Genomic DNA, 21842 nt, shown 5'->3' with positions numbered 1-21842 from the left:
CAGTGTGCTGTCCGCATTTGCGGAGCGCGGCCCCGATCTTTGGGTCCGCAGCTCCGCAAAAAGATAGAGCATGTCCTATTCTTGTCCGCAGCTGCGGACAAGAATAGGCATTTCTATAGGGGTGCCGGGCGGGTGTGTTGCAGGTCCGCAACACAGCACGGACGTGTGAATGCAGCCTAAGCCCCTCCAGCCCTGCACAGCTAGGAGTGTCAGACACAGAAGGAAAGCACATCTGATACAAGCAGGGTGCTTTAGGACCCAGGGAGCAGCACACTCCTTCAGGCATGGACAAGCTTGCTCCTCCATGGCACTGCAGCTTTGGACAAGACAGGCAGCTGTGAGAGCAGGACAGGAGAAGGCATGGCTGCCAATAGCAGGAAAACCAGGCAGATCTGCTTAAGAAGATATATTAGTAAGTGTAATATCTCCCTACTTTCTTTACAGTTGTAATAAGTGCTAACAAAGTGACCAACCCCTTTAAGCAGTATTAATATTCGTACGACGCCCTTATAATATGGCGCTGATGCACAGATGTTTACATTAAATTCACATACCAAAGTTTGTAAGATAGTGCAAAATGAACAAGTGTTATCTCTTTTCTTCTTATCTCTTTTTCCTTCTTAGCCAATGAAATAATGGCATGAGCCTCAGAGGGGGCCGCCCCCCCTGAAGATGTATAAGCCGCTTTAATCATTGTAATACACAGAGATAGATTTTGACTCACCTGTGTGCGTCGGTGTCTGTCTCTACCACGCGTGGATATTAACCCCTTGGGGTACCCTGATTTGGAGCACTAGAGTGTATCTTAAATGCTTTAATTAAAGCAACTTCTACAGAGCTGACACTGGATGCAAACTGTATTGGCTCAGCTCCTGAGTAGGAGCCATTGCGATACTGTAAATGCCATGGTGTATGAACATGTTTGCTGCCATGCCATACATTTACGGAGTGGTTCAGGAAGGGGTTAAAGAGTAACTGCAGTTTGTAAAAACATTTGATATTTCATAGGACATTATCAAAGGTTTTCATCTGTGAGGGTCCAGGCACTGAGACCTCCACCCCATCAATTGCTAAGACGGGTGTTAGAATCTCTCAACAGAATGCGCTCACTCCTCGCTGCAGAACACAGAACGTAAGATGGCATCAAAGAGTTTCTAATGAGGCAGTCTTCATTTCAGCATTCAACAGCAAAGAAAGAGTGCTCAGCTGAGCATTTCTAGCTCCTCGTTCTTGCAATTAGTGGTCTCAGCCAGTAATTAAAACCTTTAATATGTCACTATGACATATCAAAAGTTTTTACAACGTGCAGTTAGGGCTCTTTCACACGAGCGGATGCCGTGCGTGGAATCTGCTGCGTGAAAGAGTGCCAAGCCCCGCTCCGGACAGCAGAGACATGGAGCATTAACATGATTGATAATGCTCCGTGCCTCCCTGTGATGCTACAAAATCACAGTGAGTATTCCATGCGGGTGCAATGCGAACGCATTGCGCCTGCACGGAACCCGGACCCATTCCTTTCAATGCGTCTGTGTACATGAGCATTGGTTTTCAAGCATCACTTGTGCGTTGTGTGAAAATCGCAGCATGTTCTATATTCTGCGATTTTCACGCAACGCTAGCCCCATAGAAGTGAATGGAGCTGCGTGAAAATCGCATCGCATCCACAAGCAAGTGCGGATGTGATGCGTTTTTCACGGATGGTTGCTAAGAGATGTTGTTTGTATACATTTAGTTTTTTATCACGCGTGTGAAAAACGCATCAAAACGCATTGCACCCGCGCGATAAAAACTGAACAACTAAACACGAATGCGTTCAGTGAAAAATGCGCAACGCATCCTGAGCTAATCCAGACACGTTTGTCTGCAAGGCGCCTTACTCTTTAATTTTTTACATCACTATATTAAAAATCCTGAGCCTCATAATAGACTGGCACTTTGTTTTACAGAGATCACTTCTCAGTAGATATCTTAGGATCATCACAGGCAGGATTACAATGACAGGTGGGTTGGCAAGCAATACTTCCGCTGGGTCAGTACATTGTGCTGCACTATGGTATTTAGTTATTTGGCTGGGGCAGTAAATTGTTCCGCACTGCGATATTTGGCGCTGCTGGGGCAGTATATTGTGCTGCACTGTGGTATTTGGTTCTGCTGGGGCAGTATATTGTGCTGCACGGTGGTATTTGGTTCTGCTGGGGCAGTATATTGTGCTGCACGGTGGTATTTGGTTCTGCTGGGGCAGTATATTGTGCTGCCCTGTGGTATTTGGTTTTGCTGGGCGGTATATTGTGCTGCTCTGTGGTATCTGGTTCTGCTGGGGCAGTATAATGTGCTGCTCTGTGGTATTTGGTTTTGCTGGGGCAGTATATTGTGCTGCTCTGTGGTATCTGGATATGCTGGGGCAGTATATTGTGCTGCTCTGTGGTATCTGGATCTGCTGGGGCAGTATATTGTGCTGCCCTGTGGTATTTGGTTTTGCTGGGCGGTATATTGTGCTGCACTGTGGTATCTGGTTCTGCTGGGGCAGTATATTGTGCTGCTCTGTGGTATTTGGTTTTGCTGGGGCAGTATATTGTGCTGCTCTGTGGTATCTGGATCTGCGTGGGCAGTATATTGTGCTGCTCTGTGGTATCTGGATCTGCGTGGGCAGTATATTGTGCTGCCCTGTGGTATTTGGTTTTGCTGGGCAGTATATTGTGCTGCACTGTGGTATCTGGTTCTGCTGGGGCAGTATATTGTGCTGCTCTGTGGTATTTGGTTTTGCTGGGCAGTATATTGTGCTGCACTGTGGTATCTGGTTCTGCTGGGGCAGTATATTGTGCTGCTCTGTGGTATTTGGTTTTGCTGGGCAGTATATTGTGCTGCACTGTGGTATCTGGTTCTGCTGGGGCAGTATATTGTGCTGCTCTGTGGTATCTGGTTTTGCTGGGGCAGTATATTGTGCTGCACGGTGCAGCAGACTCAAATATCACAAAATGATGGGCCAGCAAAACCACCAAATAGCAAAATAATGTAAATGTACATCTTTCTCTTGAAGAATAAATGCAACTCTTCGCCTCCAGTAACAAGCAGGCAGTTGTCGGGAAGGTGTGCTTCCATCCCAACAATCATCTAAATGCAGCTTTAGCATCTATGAACTGCTTTTTTTGCTTAGGGTATATGCCATATGTGGTGGAAATCCTGCAGATTTTCCACCACAGATTTCCATTCGCAAAAAAGCCGCACAACTTAAAATGCAGTGTGGATTTTCAGCTAGCCATTAAAAGGTTTCTTTTATATGTCTCTGCCATATAAAAGATTTCTCAATTACATGAAGCTTACTTACCTGCAAAAATGTCCGCCTGATGAGAAACTATTTCCTTTAATACATTTTACCCCAGGACCTGTGAATATAAACCATTATGTTAGTGTGTGTGATGTACATGGCTACATCTTCACAAACCTAAGAGAATATTCTGATACAAGAACGCAGCACACCACGTTTTTATCCTGCACAGTCCAGTAAAAAAACTAAAAAACGTATGTTATTTTCACAATGGTAAAAAAATAAAAATTAAAAATAAATAAAAAGTATACTTTTTTTTTTATAATGGAACTCTAAGGTGAACAGATGCCACTGTATGGCATCAGTCTGAGGCATCCGTTTAAGGCTACTTTCACACTAGCGTTCGGAGCGGATCCGTCTGATGTTTCATCAGACGGATCCGCTCCGATAATGCAGACGTTCGCATCCGTTCAGAACGGATGCGTCTGCATTAAAACTTAGAAAATTTTCTAAGTGTGAAAGTTGTCTGAGCGGATCCGTTCAGACTTTACATTGAAAGTCAATGGGGAACGAATCCGCTTGAAGATTGAGCCATATTGTGTCATCTTCAAGCGGATCCGTCCCCATTGACTTCCATTATGAGTCTGGACGGATCCGCTCGCCTGCGCACGGCCAGGCGGACACCCGAACGCTGCAAGCAGCGTTCAGGTGTCCGCTCACTGAGCGGAGCGGAGGCTGAACGCTGGCAGGCGGATGCATTCTCAGTGGATCCACCTCCACTGAGAATGCATTGGGGCCAGACGGATGCGTTCGGGGCCGCTCGTGAGCCCCTTTAAACGGTGCGCATGAGCGGACACCCGAACGCTAGTGTGAAAGTAGCCTAACATGTACATTAAAGGGGTTGTGTCGCTTCAGCAAATGGCATTTATTATGTAGAGAAAGTTAATACAAGGCATTTACTAATGTATTGTGATTCTCCATATTGTCTCCTTTGCTGTCTTGAGTCATTTTTCCATCACATTATACACTGCTTGTTACCACGGTTACGGCCACCCTGCAATCCATCAGCAGTTGTCGTTCTTGCACACTATAGGAAAAAGCACCAACCTATGTGCGCTACCATTAGAGAGGTTGACGCTTTTTTCCTATAGTGTGCAAGCACGGCAACTGCTGATGGGTTGCAGGGTGGTCGTAACCATGGAAACGAGCAGTGTATAATGTGATGGAAAAAATGAATCCAGCTAGCAAAGGAGGCAATATGGATAATAACAATACATTAGTAAGTGCCTTGTATTAACTTCCTCTACCTGATAAATGCAACTTACTGAAATGACACAACCCCTTTAAAAGGATGGGAAAAATGTGATGTGAACCCAGCCTTAGGCCTCTTTCACACGGGCGTCGCGTGAGAGCCGGATAGGATGCAGGTGCGTCGCGGGAAAATGTGCGATTTTTCCACGTGAGTGCAAAGCGTTTTAATGCGTTTTGCACGCGCCTGAGAAAAATCGTCATGTTTGGAACCCAGAGGTTAGGTGTTGTGTATATTTTATTATTTCCCCTTATAATATGGTTATAAGGTAAAATAATAGCATTCTTAATACAGAATGCATAGTACAATAGGGCTGGAGGGGTTAAAAAAAATAAAATAAATTTAACTCACCCCATGCACTTGTTCGCGCAGCCCGGCTCGTCTTCTTTCTTCTTCTTTGATGACCTGGGAGGAAAAGGACCTTTGGTGACGTACTGCTCTCATCACATGGTCCATGACCTGGTACATCACCATGGTGATGGTCCATGTGATGAGCGCAGTGACGTCACCAAAGGTCCTTTTCCTCCCAGGTCATCAAAGAAGAAGAAAGAAGGCGCGGCGGGCTGCTGGAACAAGTGGATGAAGTGAATTTAATTTTTTAGCCCCTCCATCCCTATTTTACTAAGCATTCTGTATTAAGAATGCTATTATTTTCCCTTATAACCATGTTAGAAGTGAAAATAATAAAGATCGGGTCCCTATCCCGATCGTCTCCTAGCAGCTATGCGTAAAAATCGCACCGCATCCGCACTGGCTTACGATTTTTACGCAGCCCCATTCACTTCTATGGAGCCTGCGTTGCGTGAAAAACGCACAATTGATTTGTGAAAATCACCGCTCATGTGCAAAGCCCCATAGAAATGAATGGGTCCAGATTCAGTGCGGGTGCAATGCGTTCACCTCACACATTGCACCTGCGCGGAAAACTCGCCCGTGTGAAAGGGGCCTTACACAATTTACTGTGACTCATTGAGACTTTATATATTTTAATGCAAAGTCCAAGCTGGAAGCATCCAATATAAGAAGGAGCACATCGCACTATGGACTCATATCTGGGACGAATGGAAAGGGAATCCAGTCAAAATGATCACCCGTTCTGTCATATAGATGTGAGATGGATAACTGGAAACACCTATGACTTCCACAAAGAAAAAACGCTCTATATATTTCTGGTACAAAATAAGATTTCAAGGATCCTTTGCATGGAACATGTCCCGGACTTCCAGTAACAGTAGTGCAGTGCCAAAAGGGACTTAAAAAGGTTGTACAAGGTTTTTATTCATTTATTTTTAATTGGCAGAAATGTGATTAAAGTAAAGAATATTACTAACTCTTTAAAGGGAACCTGTCACCTGCAAAACGCATATTAAACCGACCACAGTACTTTACAGTATCCCCCAGTGTGTTGCTAATCATATTTTTCTTTGCTCTTTGCGTTTCTTCATACTTGTTAAAAACGTTATTTTAATGTCGGTTGGCGCTGTCTCCGAGTCAGGCTTGAAGTCAAGGGGGCAGCGGCCTCCTTGCTTCAAGTAAAACTAAGCCCGCCCCTTACCCCTCCTCTACAATTAGATGGACATGCTGCCGGGATCGCGCTCTTCTAGCGCATGCGCGGTACGCCGCCTGTTACAGCGCGATCCTCACTCACCCGCCTACATTTTGCTGACTGCGGATGCTCCGGACAGTTTGATTGCGCGCGCGCCCGTCACGCTGTAACAGGCAGCGTACCGCGCATGCGCTAGAAGAGCGCGATCCCGGCAGCATGTCCATCTAATTGTAGAGGAGGGGTAAGGGGCGGGCTTAGCTTTACTTGAAGCAAGGAGGCCGCTGCCCCCTTGACTTCAAGCCTGACTCGGAGACAGCGCCAACCGACATTAAAACAACGTTTTTAACAAGTATGAAGAAACGCAAAGAGCAAAGAAAAATATGGTTAGCAACACACTGGGGGATACTGTAAAGTACTGTGGTCGGTTTAATATGCGTTTTGCAGGTGACAGGTTCCCTTTAAAAAGAGTTTTTTTTTGTTTGTTTTTTAACTGAGGGCCTATCCTTTAGATAGGTCATCAGTATCTAGGTCATCAGTATCTGGATGGGGTCCTAGGTGTCTGACCCGAACCGATCAATCAGCTGTTCGAGAAGGCAGCGCTCAGGTCATCAGTTAAAACAAAAAAGAAAAAAGAAAACCCTTCTAAATATCTAACTGCTAAAGTTCTTGCAGATCCAGCAGTGACTATGTCCGATTCATTGCACATGCGAGCTCTTTAGCCAATAACTGGCTTTAGAGATCACATGCCGTTCATGAACACTTGACTACTAAGGTCAGTGACTGGCTGCAGTAGTCATGTGAATACTGGGCCAGAGGGGACTGGAGCGGTGAAACACTTAAAGACTGTAGACCCCTTTCTAAATCATTGCATTCTACTAATTTTGGGCTAAAGATGGTTAAATATTTTGATCTACACCTTTGGCCTCTTTCACACGGGCGTCATGTTTTTTGCCCGGATAAGATGCGGGTGCGTTGCGGGAAAATGCACAATTTTTCCACGCGAGTGCAAAACATTGTAATGCGTTTTGCAAGCGCGTGAGAATGTTGGTACCCAAACCTGAACTTCTTCACAGAAGTTCGGGTTTGGGTTAGGTGTTGTGTAGATTGTATTATTTTCCCTTATAACATGGTTATAAGGGAAAATAATAGCATTCTTAATACAGAATGCATAGTAAAATAGGGCTGGAGGGGTTATAAAAAAAAAATAAAAAAAAATAAAAAAGAGTAATTAAACTCACCTTAATCCACTTGATCGCGCAGCCGGCATCTCTTCTGTCTTCTTCTTTGCTGTGCACAGGAATAGGACCTTTGATGACGTCACTGTGCTCATCACATGGTCCAATCACATGGTTCATCACCATGGTGAGGGACCATGTGATTGGATCATGTGATGTGACGTCACCACAGGTCCTTAGCCGGCAGCTCAACATTACAGAAGACAGAGATCCGCAACTACGCAATCAAGTAGACTCGGTGAGTTAATTTTTATTTATTTTTTCAACCCCTTCATCACTATTTTACTTTGCATTCTGTATTCAGAATGCTATTATTTTCCCTTATAACCATGTTATAAGGGAAAATAATACAGATCGGGTCCCCAGCCCGATCGTCGCCTAGCAACCATGCGTGAAAATCGCACCGCATCCGCACTTGCTTGCGGATGCTTGCGATGATTTTCACGCAGCCCCATTAACTTCTATGGGGCCTGCGTTGCGTGAAAAACGCAGAATATAGAACATGCTGCGATTTTCACGCAACGCACAAGTATTGCGTGAAAATCACAGCTCATGTGCACAGCCCCATAGAAATGAATGGGTCAGGATTCAGTGCGGGTGCAATGCGTTCAACTCATGCATTGCACCCGTGCGGAATACTCGCCCGTGTGAAAGGGGCCTTTCAGTTTCAGTGCATTTTTAGCAGACTGCTTTCTGCTTCACAGTAAATCAGTCAGAGAGCTGCTCTGATGGCTCGATCGATAGCCCACATCTGTACTTGTCGAATAGCTCAAACAATCAATAAAGCTAAATTATCATTTTTATACAAATTTAGCTTATAAGAACTCATTTAAGCTATCAGGAGTTCAGAGATGAGGGTTACAGATCAAACCATCAGAGCCGCTTTGTGATGGGTTCACTGAGAAGTCTGCCAGATACACAGAGTGAAAACTAGAAGAACAAAATGAAATACAGACCAATTGAAAAATTATTTTTTGCCAAAAATAAAATCGAATGCAATAATAAAAAATACGCCCTTAAAAAGGTGAGAAATATGTTCTTGTTATTTTATAGAAGTTCCTGCACTTGGCCAATTTAGAAAAAAAATCTCCAAACAACCCCTTTAAATGTTCATTCTGGAAATCATTGTAGGTCCATGGTGCCCCTTTAATGGATCTGCACAGATGGATCCGTTCAGATAATACAAACGTCTGCATCTGTTCAGAACGGATCCGTTTGTATTATCTTTAACATAGCCAAGACGGATCTGTCTTGAACACCATTAAAAGTCAATGGAGGATGGATCCGTCTTCTATTGCGTTTGGCTAAGTTTCATCAGACGGACAGCAAAAGGCTGCAAGCAGTGTTTTGGTGTCCGCCTCCAAAGCGGAATGGAGACGGAACTGATGCATTCTGAGCGGATCCTTTTCCATTCAGAATGCATTAGAATGCAAACTGATCCGTTCAGGGCTCTCGCAAGCGGTCCAAAACGGATCACACAAACGGAAAGCCAAAACCTGTGTGAAAGTAGAACAAGCATTACAAAGTTGTCAAGACTTTACATATGTGCAAAGAGAGCTGCAAGAGTTGGTGCACACGTCCAAAAGCTCGAGAAAAGTCGTGTCAGATCCAAAGTCTAGCAATCCCAGTCCGGAAAATGTTTCACTCCTGTTCATCATTTAAGACACCGTTGCTCCTAGTTGAAGGTTCAGTGGCCCTTTAAGTGACTAAGCCCAAGAAAAACTAAACGGTAGTAAATGCAGATGACATTGGTATAGCAAAGCTCTTCCAGGTTCCTCACTTGTACTGAATTGATTGCACAACCTGTAAATGGAAACAGTTGCTCCATAAAGGTCTTGAGTTGCATGAAATGTACATATGTAGCACACAAAGTAAGGATGAACCTGTACATCTCTTAAAAATACCGATTCCACCTTTAATTTTCCACTGGAGCTGTGAAACATGAAAGGAGGAATCTGATTGGTTGCTATGGGCAACTAAGCCAGTTCTACTGTACACTAGTTTGATAAATGACCCCACAAGTCTTCTCCATCCTTTCCTATACATCCTGCTAGTTATAAGGTATATTGGTCCACACATTCACGGCGACGGATACGATATTTACAAGATTACTACTTTAGGACATATTGCTAACTACTACTACATCATGTTCAAGAATTGCTGATTCAATCCTGAACACATCTTTATTCTACCCAAAGATACTGCATATAGCGGTAGAGGAAAGACACCTATTCCATCTCCACTCCATAAAGAGCTGCGTAACAATGAAGTCTCCAGTACTTGGCTGGTTAACCCAATACTATGCACATCACGCAATATGTTGCAATAAGTGGCCAGACATGAACCCGTCTGTCTATAGGAGCCATGGGGAGCACAAAGCCCGCTCTGTATGTAATAAATACCTGTTCTGTCTCCAGAAAGCAGGGCTGGCAGATTTTATTTCAGCTTGAATTACGGACTCTCTCTTTCCAACCAAGAAAATACACACTTTCTATTTCCACAGCGCTGGCCTCACTGGTCAGATCCCCTAATCCACGGTCCTGTATCTCAGAAGGGGAAAAGATCCCAGCAATGTCAGTCAGGAAGACATAATTACCTGCCACCTCTTCCTATAGTCAGCGTCAGGCGCTCTGCCAGGGAATATAATGAGCGGGTACAGCTACTGCCCGAGGACAAAAACATGCCTGGCTTCTAAATGTCGGCTGCTAGGTTTTAGGTAGGGGGCGACAGATTACGGGCAAGCCTCTGTTCATCCAAATGCTGTTATATCAGAAACGGTCACCCCTGATGAGGATTTACCACGGATTCTGACTGCACTGGTTTTAAAGGGGTTCTCCGGGTCTGAACAAATGGTGACATACCCTTAGGGTAGGTCGTCAATATCAGATTGGCGGAGGTCTGACTCCTGGCACGCTCAGCTGTTTGAAGAAGAAGTTCTGGGTGCCTGAAACAGGAACCAGAACTGCACAGCAGTGGATGGAGCCGTTACTACAGAGCGGTTTCCATTCAAGTACGTTAAGGGTATGGCGACACGGGATGGATTTTCCAGTGAATCTGCACGTGTGAAATGTGGACTTGTGCTGGATTTTGCAGCAGGTGTGCACCGGATTTCACTCCATGCGTTGAAAAAGGTGCAAATCTAAAGCCTTAAGGCCCCATTCACACAAATGTATTTTGGTTCCACATCCGATCCACATTTTTTTTTCGTGGATCGGATGCAGACCCATTCATTTCTATAGGGCCGCAAAAAATGCGGACAGCACATCGTGTGCTGTTTGCATCTGTATGTCCGTTCCGGAGCCCTGCAAAAAAGGGAACAGGTCCTATTCTTGTCCATCTTGCGGACAAGAAAAGGTATTGTTACAATGGATCCTCAAAAAAAAAAAAAGGGGATGCAATACAATGTCATTTGTACTTTTTGCAGATCTGCGTTTTGACCATATGTATTTTGAAGTCCGCAAAACGTGGATCTGCAAAAAAGACGTACAGCGTACGTGTGGCATCCATTACTTTGTGTACCCATTGTAACAATGCCTATCCTTGTCAGCAAAACAGACAATAGGAAATGTTCTATTTTTTGCGGTGCTACGGAATGGACATATGGATGTGTACAGCACACGGTGTGCAGTCCGCATTTTATGGGGCCCCATGGAAATAAATGGGCCTGCATCAAATCCGCAGATCAGTCATGTGAATGAGGCCTTGGTTAACATGCTGCAGACCTTAAATCTTCACCCACTATTCCACAACAAGGGCTCATTCACACGACCGTGCAGTGTTTTGTGGTCCGCTAATTGCAGATCCGCAAAACACGGATGCAGACCGCGTGCCTTCCGCAATTTACGAACGGACTGCCCATTATAGAAATGCCTATTCTTGTCCGCAAAACAGACAAAAATAGGACATGATCTATGATTTTTGCGGGGCCACGGAACGGAGCAGCGGACAGCACATGGAGTGCTGTCCGCATCTTTTGCAGCCCCGTTGAAGTGAATAGGTCCGCACCCGAGCCGCAAAAAAAAAATGCAGCTCGGATGCGGAACCAAACCACGGTCGTATGAACGAGTCCTCAGACATCAGCGGCATATACCCCTCATGTGAACATCCCCTTCAGAGTACATATTCAGGAATGTGTCCCATTAAAGTTTTTCAGCGTTCTGGTGCACATGCAGTCCCACATGCAGTTCTATAAACCACGGCGTGGGACAAGATAATGGACATGATTATTCTTTGTGTGGGTTCTGAGCTAAATCCATGTGCAAAACTGCCACAGAAAAGGGCAAGGCCAAAAACCGTGCAAAGTTTTGATCCAAATTCCACGAGATGCAACTGACATGGGATGATTAGGAGCAGTTCATAGCAAAACCTGCAAGTAATTTGGCTTGTGCTTATGGTCTAGCTGCTCTTAACCCTTTAATAACCCCAAAAAAAGGTTTTGATTTTTGCCTCTCTGCATTTCAGCAACCATAACTTTATATATTTTTTTGTGACTTCGCGTAATAACGTCATAAATGAATTTGTACTGTATAAAACCATTTACCGAACTCGAGTTCGGGAAAGGTTTGTTTTTTTACTGTAAAAATGTCTGAAGTTATTATAAGTCTTGCGAGACTTCGGAGCAATAACTTCGGCTCATCGGAGCCAATACATTCTAAGGCCTCTTTCACACGACTGTATGGCTTTTTGAGTGTTTTGCGGTCCGTTTTTCACGGATCTGTTGTTCTATTTTTTGTTTCTGTTTCGTTTTTCCGTATGGCATATACAGTAATTACATAGAAAAAATTGGGCTAGGCATAAAATTTTCAATAGATGGTTCCGCAAAAACGGAACGGATACGGAAGACATACGGATGCATTTCCATATGTGTTCCGTTTTTTTTTTCTGACCTATTGACTTAAATGGAGCCACGGAACGTGATTTGCGGGCAATAATAGGACATGTTCTATCTTTCAACGGAACGGAAATCCGAAAACGGAATGCATAAGGAGTATATTCCGTTTTTTTGCGGAACAATTGAAATGAATGGTTCCGTATACGGAACGCAAAAAATGGCCCATTAACGAGGGAAAAAAAACGGTCGTATGAAAGAGGCCTAATACTGTAAGGAGGGAAATCACTTCCTCCTGTGCTGTACATGTACGATGCTGGTCAGGAAGGGGTTAAACAATTGCTCATTTTCTAATGACACACTCCAATTAAAATGTGTACATTAATTAGGGCACTTGTACCGTCACCTCTCCTGTCTGCTCAAATAAGAATTGCATTCCACATTAAAGCGGTTTTCCAGGATTTTCGTACCGACGGCCTATCCTCAGCTGTATGAAGAGGCCACAGCGCTTCATGAGCTCTTCCTAGCCCAGTGACGTCATGAACATTGCTCACGTGGCCTAGGTAAAACTCATTCAAGTGAACGGGCCCGGGCTGTGATACCAAATATAGCCACTATACATCGCACATCGCTGTGCTTGGTAATCCGCTCTCACTGGAGCGCCGTGGCCTCCTCAAACAGCTTATCGGTGGGGTTCCGGGAGCTGGACCTCCGACAATCTCATATTAACGACCTATCCTAATCCCAGAAAGCCACTTTAAATGACAATTCTGGGGGAACTATTCTAATAACTGTATATTGAGCCGTTACTCTATTATACCCATTTAGAGGAGACAAAGAGCAGTCTATTATACAGGATGAAACACTGCTCTCTCACTGTATGTGGAAAAAGAAGATCTAAAGAGATAGGCTAATGCCATAAGGACCTTTTTGGATTTGATGGTGGGAAATTGAGCCTTTTCTTTTTTGGGCATGCTGGCATCCATCTGAGATTGACTGGGTCAGTCTGAAGATATGAATAAATCCCCAACTAGGTGTTACCAGTCTGGCCCTGGCAGCACTAATTGCATAATCAGGAAGTTATCTGATTGCCTGATTGGAGTCGGGAAGGAATTTTTTATTCCCCTAAAGTGGGGAAAATTGGCTTCTACCTCACAGGGTTTTTTTTGCCTTCCTCTGGATCAACTTGCAGGATGACAGGCCGAACTGGATGGACAAATGTCTTTTTTCGGCCTTATGTACTATGTTACTAGTGCAAGTCCGTGCAGCGACATCCCCCCCAAATGGGGATACCTAGATGGCCTTTATTCATAAACTGCTAATTGGAATAATAAAGGAATGAAACAATATAGATTATCACAGTCATCAGAAAAGGACCTATTTAAATCCCAATATAATGCTCAACATATTTAAAAAATATATTTTTTTTTTATAAATTCTGCAGTTTGGCCACTAGATCTAATATTAGTCATGATTTCCTGTTTTGTACATACATAGGCACAGAAAACCCTGTAGTCAAACATTGTGAAAAATGACCACTATAGCTGTAGTGAAGTGTGCTCATCCTGTAGGAGGTAAAGACCTTAAAGACTGATGGCCTATTCCCAGGAGAGACCATTAATATCTGATTAGAGGGGGTCAGACACCATGCACCCCCGCTGAACAGTTGTTCTTCAGTAGCTAAGGCCGGTTCGGCTACACAGGGGACCAGTGCGGCAGGGCAGCAGGAGTGGAGATGAGCACTTCCATTGTGAAGCACTCATCTCTAGATTCATCTGTATCGCCGTCCTCAAGACAGTGATACGGATGAATGGTGTGGTGGGGCAGGGGAGAGGAGTCTCCCTTGCCCGTTCCTCTGATAGGTTACAGGCCCCATCAGAGGCCGGTGCAGGCGGCACGATGACGTCATTGTTAGGGCTGCAACGAGTACTCGATTAAATCAAGTAATTAGACACAAAAAAAATCCTCTATGCAAATTTTTTGCATCGAGGATTCGTTTGTGTCATGTGACCACGGAGCGGGAGTGAAGCGCTTGCTATTACTCCCGCTCTGTGGTCTCCCGCTGGCCCGCAATGCACTCATCTTTCCAGCAGGGGGACTCCGGACACTCCACAGCACGTCCATGGTCCCGCGCTGCACGGACCTCCTGACGTACGCACGCCGTGACCTGACGCACTGCGACATCAGGCCCAGAGCAGCGCGGAACAATGTGGTGTCGGCGGCACCCCTGCTGGAAACATAAGTTGGTGACACCGAGGGGATGGGGGCGCGACTAAGGCTGGGCGCCTGGAGTGCATAGCGTTATAGCAACAAATGACACTGTGCACTTCAGGTGTCAGGAGGAGAGCTGAAGGCACTGGGGGATGGTGGAGCTGAAGGCACTGGGGGATGGTGGAGCTGAAGGCACTGGGGGATGGTGGAGCTGAAGGCACTGGGGGATGGTGGAGCTGAAGGCACTGGGGGATGGTGGAGCTGAAGGCACTGGGGGATGGTGGAGCTGAAGGCACTGGGGGATGGTGGAGCTGAAGGCACTGGGGGATGGTGGAGCATGTTGGGGACTGATGGCAGGGGGTCTAATGAGTTTTTATAAAGGAAAACAGTCCATTTTTTCTTATTAGATTACTCGATTAGTCGTAAAAATAATCGGTAGAATACTCGATTGCTAAAATAATCGTTAGCTACAGGCCTAGTCATCGTGCCGCCTGAGCTGTACAGTGCGGGACACAGGCCGGAAAAGGCCTGCATCACATCACTGAAAGCAGCATGGAGGTACGTATGCGAGTTTATTGTTTTCATAATTTTTTGTATAGTATGGGGTGGGGGGGTCCTATGGGGCGCACTATGGGAGCCCTATATATTGGCACATTATGGGGGGCATCTACTGGGGGCCATATACACTGGCACACATTATGGGTGGGCACTATGGAGAAGTGGGGGGAAAGGAGCACTACGGGGGCATCTACTGGGGGCCCTATATAATGGTAGATATTATGGGGGGCACTATGGAGAAGTGTGAAGGGGATGAGGCGCATTATGGGGGCATCTACTGGGGGCCCTATATACTGGCACTCATTATGGGGGGGGGCAATATGTATATAGGGGCATTTAATACTGGAACCCATTTTGGTGCCACTATGGTCGAGGGGGGAGAGGAGCATTATGGGGGCATCTATAGGTGCATTTTATACTGGCATATTATGGAGGGCACTATGGGGATGGGGGAGGATCATTATGGGGGCATTTTCTGGGGGCACTATATAGGAGTATTTTATACAGGCACAAATTATAGGGGTACTATGGGAACCTAAGCTCAACTGGGGGCACTAAAAGTGCTTTTTGTAGTGGCACACATCCCTTGTCCTATTCACCCTGATAGAGATCTACCTCACACTATCCCTGCTGCTCTGTGCACACAGCATCAGGGATGTTACCATGGCAGCCAGGGCTTCAGTAGTGTCCTAGCTGCCATGGTAACTGATTGGAGCCCCAGGCTTACACTGCTGGGGCTTCGATCAGAAGCTGCCACTGCCACCAATGAAGAGGAACGGAGGGGACCCTGTGGCCACTGCCACCAATGATTTTAATACTGGGGGGCTGAGAGGGGCGGACGCACTGTGCCACCAATGATAATTAGCCCTTAATACAGGAGGCGGGTACTGGCAGATCAGCGTCAGTTAACCCCTCAGGTGCCGCACCTGAGGGGTTAACTGCGGCTGATCGCAGCTCCCTGTCAGAGGCAGGGTGTCAGCAATGTGATTCTGCTGCCAGCACCCGCCTCCGGTAATATGTGGTAAAGACTACTTTTCCTGGGTCCAGACTTTAAGTATTAGGCTACACAGAGCGGCACCCAGAGATGTCCCAGCACTTACCATTATTCCTGGGCGCCACTCCGTTCGCCCGCAGTGCCCCATTACTGTCTCCACTCCTGCTCCATATTCTAATTACTATCTTAGCAATGGGGAGGAGACATCAGCTTCTCTAGTGGGTGTTCCTTCTCCCTGGCTGTAGCGCTGTCCAATCGCAGCGCAGGGAGAAGGAATGCCCACTAGAGAAGCTGATGTCTCCTCCCCATTGCTCTGATAGTAATTAGCATATGGAGCAGGAGAGGAGACCGTAATGGGGCACTGCAGGCGAATGGAGCGGCGCCGCTCTGTGTAGGAAAAGTCCTATCATTGGTGGCGCAGTGTGCCCGCCCCTCCTCCGCCCCTCTCTCCGTTCATTGGTGGCAGTAACAGGGGGAGAGACTGCTTCCTTCTCCCCTGTGCTGCTGAGGGAACATGAGCGCGCTGACAGCAGCGCTCTCATGTTCAGAGATACTAGACTGCGCAGCAGCGCAGCCCAGTATCGAAAAAATGGAAATCCCAGTATCTTATCGATACCGGGACAAAAGTATAGATTGGGTATCGAAATTTCAATACCCGCAACAACCCTAGTCTGAATGGAGAAGATGAAGAGAGAGAACATCTACATCAGAGGAGAAGTCACTGGATGTACGAGGTATGTGGCGCTGTATTAGGCTACCTGCACATCTGCGTTAGTGATTCTGGCAGGCTGTTCCAGCTGAGAACAGCCTGCCGGAATTCACTGGATCCGACATTGCTGGATGCAGACGGAATGCCCGCCGGCCCTATTAACTACAATGGGGTAGAGATCCGGCCACAATCTGGCAAAAATGCAGAGAATCAGCGGGACACAAGCCGATGCATGCTGTGGTTTGTGTCCGGCCGATTTCTTGCATTTTCTGCCGGATCAGGTGGCCGGATTGTACTGCCACAGGTGTGACAGTAGCGTTACCCTGTATGTTTTGTATTGCTGTATCATGTAATGTTAGAAGGGAATAGGTTAGGTTGAGAATTTGGCATTGGGGCCCTCTGCTGTGACCGCCCCTGCTAAGGCACCAATATTACACAGCTCTGTCCACTGTGTGGTGGATGGCGCTGGTTACTGCAGCTCTGCTCCTATTCAAGTGAATAGGAGGAACCTGCAGTAACCAGCTCTGGCCACTAAACTAAGGAGAGAGCTACTGCAGGACAGCTGATTGACAGGGATGTGGGGAATCGGACCCCCTCATCAGATATTGATGGCCTATCCTGAGAACAGGTCATCAACTGTAAAATCCTGGAAAACCCCTTTAAAGGACACCTCCAGTCTAAAATTCAAAATCAGCCATCACCTGGTATTTATATGCATTCCTTACTTTTACATCAAGTGTCAGCCAGCTACATGACTAGAGACTGAGTCAGCTGCATAGCAATTACCTCTTAGTACATAGATGTCAGTGGGCGGTGCACACGACTAAGCCCCTCCCCCAGAGGTGAAACTGGTAGTCAGAAATGATGCATCATGGAGCCCAAGAGACATTAACCTGAGGTCATTTTACATCTTAAAGAGGCTCTGTCAGCATGATCAACCCTATTAATCCTTGCCTGGAATTACCCTTCTGCTATATTGATGCCCTATCCTCAGAATAAATAAGTACATTTATGACTAACAATGTTCTTGTTCTTAGCTTGCATGTATCTATTGCTTTAGGCTTGCAGCTCTGCCCAATGAATAATAAAGGGGTTCTCCCTTTAATATTGGAGTGTGGTGTAGACGGGGCCATCTGCCTCACCACCATTTATGCCAGTTTTGGCTAGTTTCTGGATCTATCTGCATTCTGGCATTGCTATCAGGCCCATTTACTATAATGCGGACTGGCGGAGAACGTTCAGCCAATTCTCTACATGTTTAGTGAATGGGACCGGTAGCATCCAGCAATGCCGGATCCAGACATCCCCGGCAGGCTGCTCCATGCCAGAGATGTCTAACGCTACTGTGAAACTAGCCTTAGGCACACGGCCCACTGGAGGTCCAGCACCTCATTATAAATGAAGTTCATCCTCCGGCGGCGCAGGGGATATTAAAGACCGGTCTTTGATAAATGACCATCAGTGTGATATTTTACAAACTTTTTGGTTTGATAAACTTTGAAATTTACAGTATTTAAAGATAATCATACATATTTGTGTATTTGCAGTGGAAATTTGATTGAACTCTGAAAAATGCTGCTGACTGCACATCTTTTGAATAAAATAAATAAATATGCAAACTGTATGGGGGACGAACAATCGTACTAATGATCATTTGTTCCCCATACAGTTTGCATCGGCCTATGTAAAGCATGGGTCTCCAGGAGGTATCCACAATGCGGCAGTAGCAGATTCGCCCGACCATGGCGAGCAATTTGCAGATTAACAGAGGTATTACCTCCAAATACATGTCAGGTCTAGGTTGGCAAGGTAGCGAGCACAGCATTACAGCCAGCTCATGGAGACCCTGCACAAAATGCTCCCTATTAGTCCTCATGCACACGACCGTTGTTGTGTTCCGTTCCGCAAAATGGGGTTCCGTTGTTCCGTGATCCGTTTTTGTTTCCGTGTGTCTTCCTTTATTTTTGGAGGATCACCAGACATGAAGGAAAGTAAAAAAAAGTCTAAGTCAAGTTTGCCATGCAAATGATAGGAAAAAAACGGACGCAGACGACAATCTTGTGTGCCTCCGCGTTTTTTCACGGTCCCATTGACTTGAATGGGTCCGCGAACCGTTTTCCGTGAAAAAAATAGGACAGGTTTTATTTTTTTGATGGACTGGAACCACGGATCACGGATGCGGATGACAAACGGTGCATTAGCAGAGTTTTCAACGGACCCATTGAAAGTCAATGGGTCCGCAGAAAATTACGTAAAACGGAACAACGGACACGGAATAAAACAACGGTCGTGTGCATGAGGCCTTAACCTGATTGACTTGTTAAACTGTCGAGCATTGTTCATATTCCAGGTTGAAATCAGCCATGTAAATTGACCTTAACTCATGGTGCTTGACAGAGCGTGCACCGACCCTCCTGTCTATCCCCGCAACAAGACACCGCATCGCTGTATGTAGCGACATCACTATAGTAGCCTGTCATTAGGAGTCGCATTGGAAATCTCAAAGTTAGCAACTTCAATGCATCTTTATTCACTCCTTCACCTCCTGAACTTGTCCTAGATGATCCCTCAAAACAGTTGAGTTCTGTGCCAAATCTACTTATGGTCCTTGGATGCGGACTCACAATCTAGCCAATTATCGGGGACGAGCGTTTGCAGAAAAGCTCATTCCCGATAAGCGCCTGGCGATCACTTGATGAACGAGCTGACTATTAGATGCTCTATGCTACATGTCACAATTTTATAGCGCACTAAGCCAGTTTATAGGCCTTGTAATGTAATTGGTACTGTATGTACATTGCTTCCAGATGAGTGCAGTCAGCTGACAGGCAGCGAGGAGAGAAGCAGGTGACAGTCACCCCTGGCGTGACGTAACACACAGGCACAGCACAGGTAGTAAACACTGTCAGGCATTCATCAGATGGCTAGGGAATGAATCATTTACCATCCCAGGAGGCGGATACAGCGAGGTAGTAAAAATCTACTAGCTACGGCTGGTCTGCGCTGTGCCAGAGCAGAAAATACATTAGGGCACAGATACAAAGGGGTAGATTCAGTTTGTATGCCTTTCTGAAATCTTCCCCATGTCTGTAATGTGAAGATAAAATGTGGAGGACAGTGTGACAACAACACGTGATCGGGATAGCTCAAAGTCCTACGAACCAGGAGATCAAGTGCTGACGGGGGCAGATCTTGAAATCTGTAAAATAAGTAACAGGGAAGGAGGTTTGGCCTTTTACAGAAGAGGTTAATAATACACTGAAGGAGGAAGACGGCAGAGTCACTGGTCTGTGCAGGCATTCACACTTTATTACCCACGTCTAGACAAACAGCAGCAAGAAGCTCCACCGCCTCAGCCATGTTGACAGCTGGTGCTGAGCGATAAGCGTCAAGTCTGACACTATTGCTCCATACGGTCATGCTATCACCCTGTGCACAGACCATACTGGAACTGGCTGCAACAACACAAATGTAACTGCGGGTCCATCCCAGGACATTCCCATACGGCCCGAGGGTCACAACCTGCTAGATCAGCAATCGGCACTCTGCCCATGGAAAAGGACCCTAAACCTCAAGCACAAAAAAACAACCACACTAAGGCTACTTTCACACTAGCGTTTTTTGCGGATCCGTCATGGATCTGCAAACACGCTTCCATTACAATAATACGACTGCATGCATCCGTCATGAACGGATCCGGTTGTATTAGGTCTTCTATAGCCATGACGGATCTGTCATGAACACCACTGAAAGTCAATGGGAGACGGATCCGTTTTCTATTGTGTCTTGCTCCGCGATGGGGACGCAACCAAACGGAACGGAACTCAATAGCGGAATTGAAAACGCAGATGTGAAAGTAGCCTAATGCAAGCAAAAATTGGGAGATGTTAGGGCATTTTCATGTAGACTTTTTTCGACATGGGTTTTTGCACAGATTCTGTGCGAAACACCTGCAATTCAGCTTAATTGAATTAAATAGGGAAACCATTTATTAATTCATATGGTGCTTTTTTTCCCCGCTTGCGGTTTCAAAAACACAGATCAGATACTGATGGCCTATCCTGAGGATAGGCCATCACTATAAAACAGGCATCCTCCAACTGCGGCCCTCCAGATGTTGCAAAACTACAACTCCCAGTATGCCCGAACAGCCTACAGGTATCAGCCTACAGCAGGGCATTGTGGGAGTTGTAGTTTTACAACAGCTGGAGGGCCGCAGTTTGAGGATGCCTGCTATAAAAGGAGTGGACAACCCCTTTAAAGGGCAATGCATCATTACCTGGTGACAGATACCTTTAGCAAAACACTGTTCAATACACAGTGCAAACCAGAGAGTCCATATATTGATGAAGTACCTGCCATTCCCCCTACAGAGGACTGACATTTGTGTCTCCAGTAATCAGAGGGCGGGGGGAGGCAGGAGCTCATTAATATGAGGACTCAGCAGCGCGCAGTATGTACTGAACAGTTCCTGCGCAGGATTATATACATTTTAGCAAAATGGTTGGGTCAGCTCAAGAAAGTGACCCAACCTTTTGCTAAGGGGATCTGTCACTAGTTTATGCTGCTCATAGGTAGGGCACCATAAAACTGGTGACAGATTCCCTTTAACTATCTGAGTTTCACCTACGTCAAGAACAGGGATCCTGACACCTGTCCCACCAGGTGAGGTGGTAGTCAGCTGCTGCACTGAGGTGGCTGCATATACCAGCGCACTCTCAGGATCACTTCAATACGAGTTATGTAAAAGCCAAGTAAAATGTGAGCTTTATATACACGGCAGTATATATATGATAGAGCTATATAAAAAATATAAAGTAAAAAGGAGCAGTCACTTCTCCTGACACGTCTGTTTTAGTAACACTTATGAATGAATTGCCAGAAGTCTGCAATCCAGGTAGGACCAGGACATTATCCAGTCAGTGCTGCCAGTCTGAGACTGTGCAGGGGCACGCCCCAAACTGGTAACGCCCAGCTTTATTGCAGACTGCTGGCAATTCATTCAGAAGCTTCTAGTAGGAGCCATAGTGCAATGGCACAACATACAGTTACATGTAAAGATGCTCCAGGATTGATGTCAGGAGAGATGACAGCTCCTCTGTCAAAAGAAGAATCTTTCACCAGCAAAACCAACTGTTTCTGAGACCACATTTGTTGCAATTTTTATGGTGCATTTCTTTGCAAAGA

The 21842-nt window shown here is 45.8% G+C and overlaps 1 protein-coding gene across 5 annotated transcripts in view; it reads right to left on the bottom strand.

The window, feature by feature from the left end:
* The window catches only part of MTMR3 (myotubularin related protein 3), an 86152-nt gene that overhangs the window by 51782 nt on the left and 12528 nt on the right, over positions 1-21842 (bottom strand). For 3 of the 5 annotated variants that reach the window (XM_040416690.1, XM_040416689.1, XM_040416693.1), the window contains exon 2: positions 3326-3383. The exons of the other annotated variants lie outside the window; for them this stretch is intronic. The gene's annotated coding sequence lies outside the window, so the exon portion shown is untranslated. The remainder of the gene's footprint in view (positions 1-3325; positions 3384-21842) is intronic. 5 annotated transcript variants of the gene reach the window in all.

This window comes from Bufo bufo, chromosome 2 (genome assembly GCF_905171765.1).
Source record: "Bufo bufo chromosome 2, aBufBuf1.1, whole genome shotgun sequence".
Classification (NCBI taxonomy): Eukaryota; Metazoa; Chordata; class Amphibia; order Anura; family Bufonidae; genus Bufo; species Bufo bufo.
Note: the sequence above shows the minus strand (reverse complement) of the source record. Positions and strands in the feature narration are given on the sequence as shown.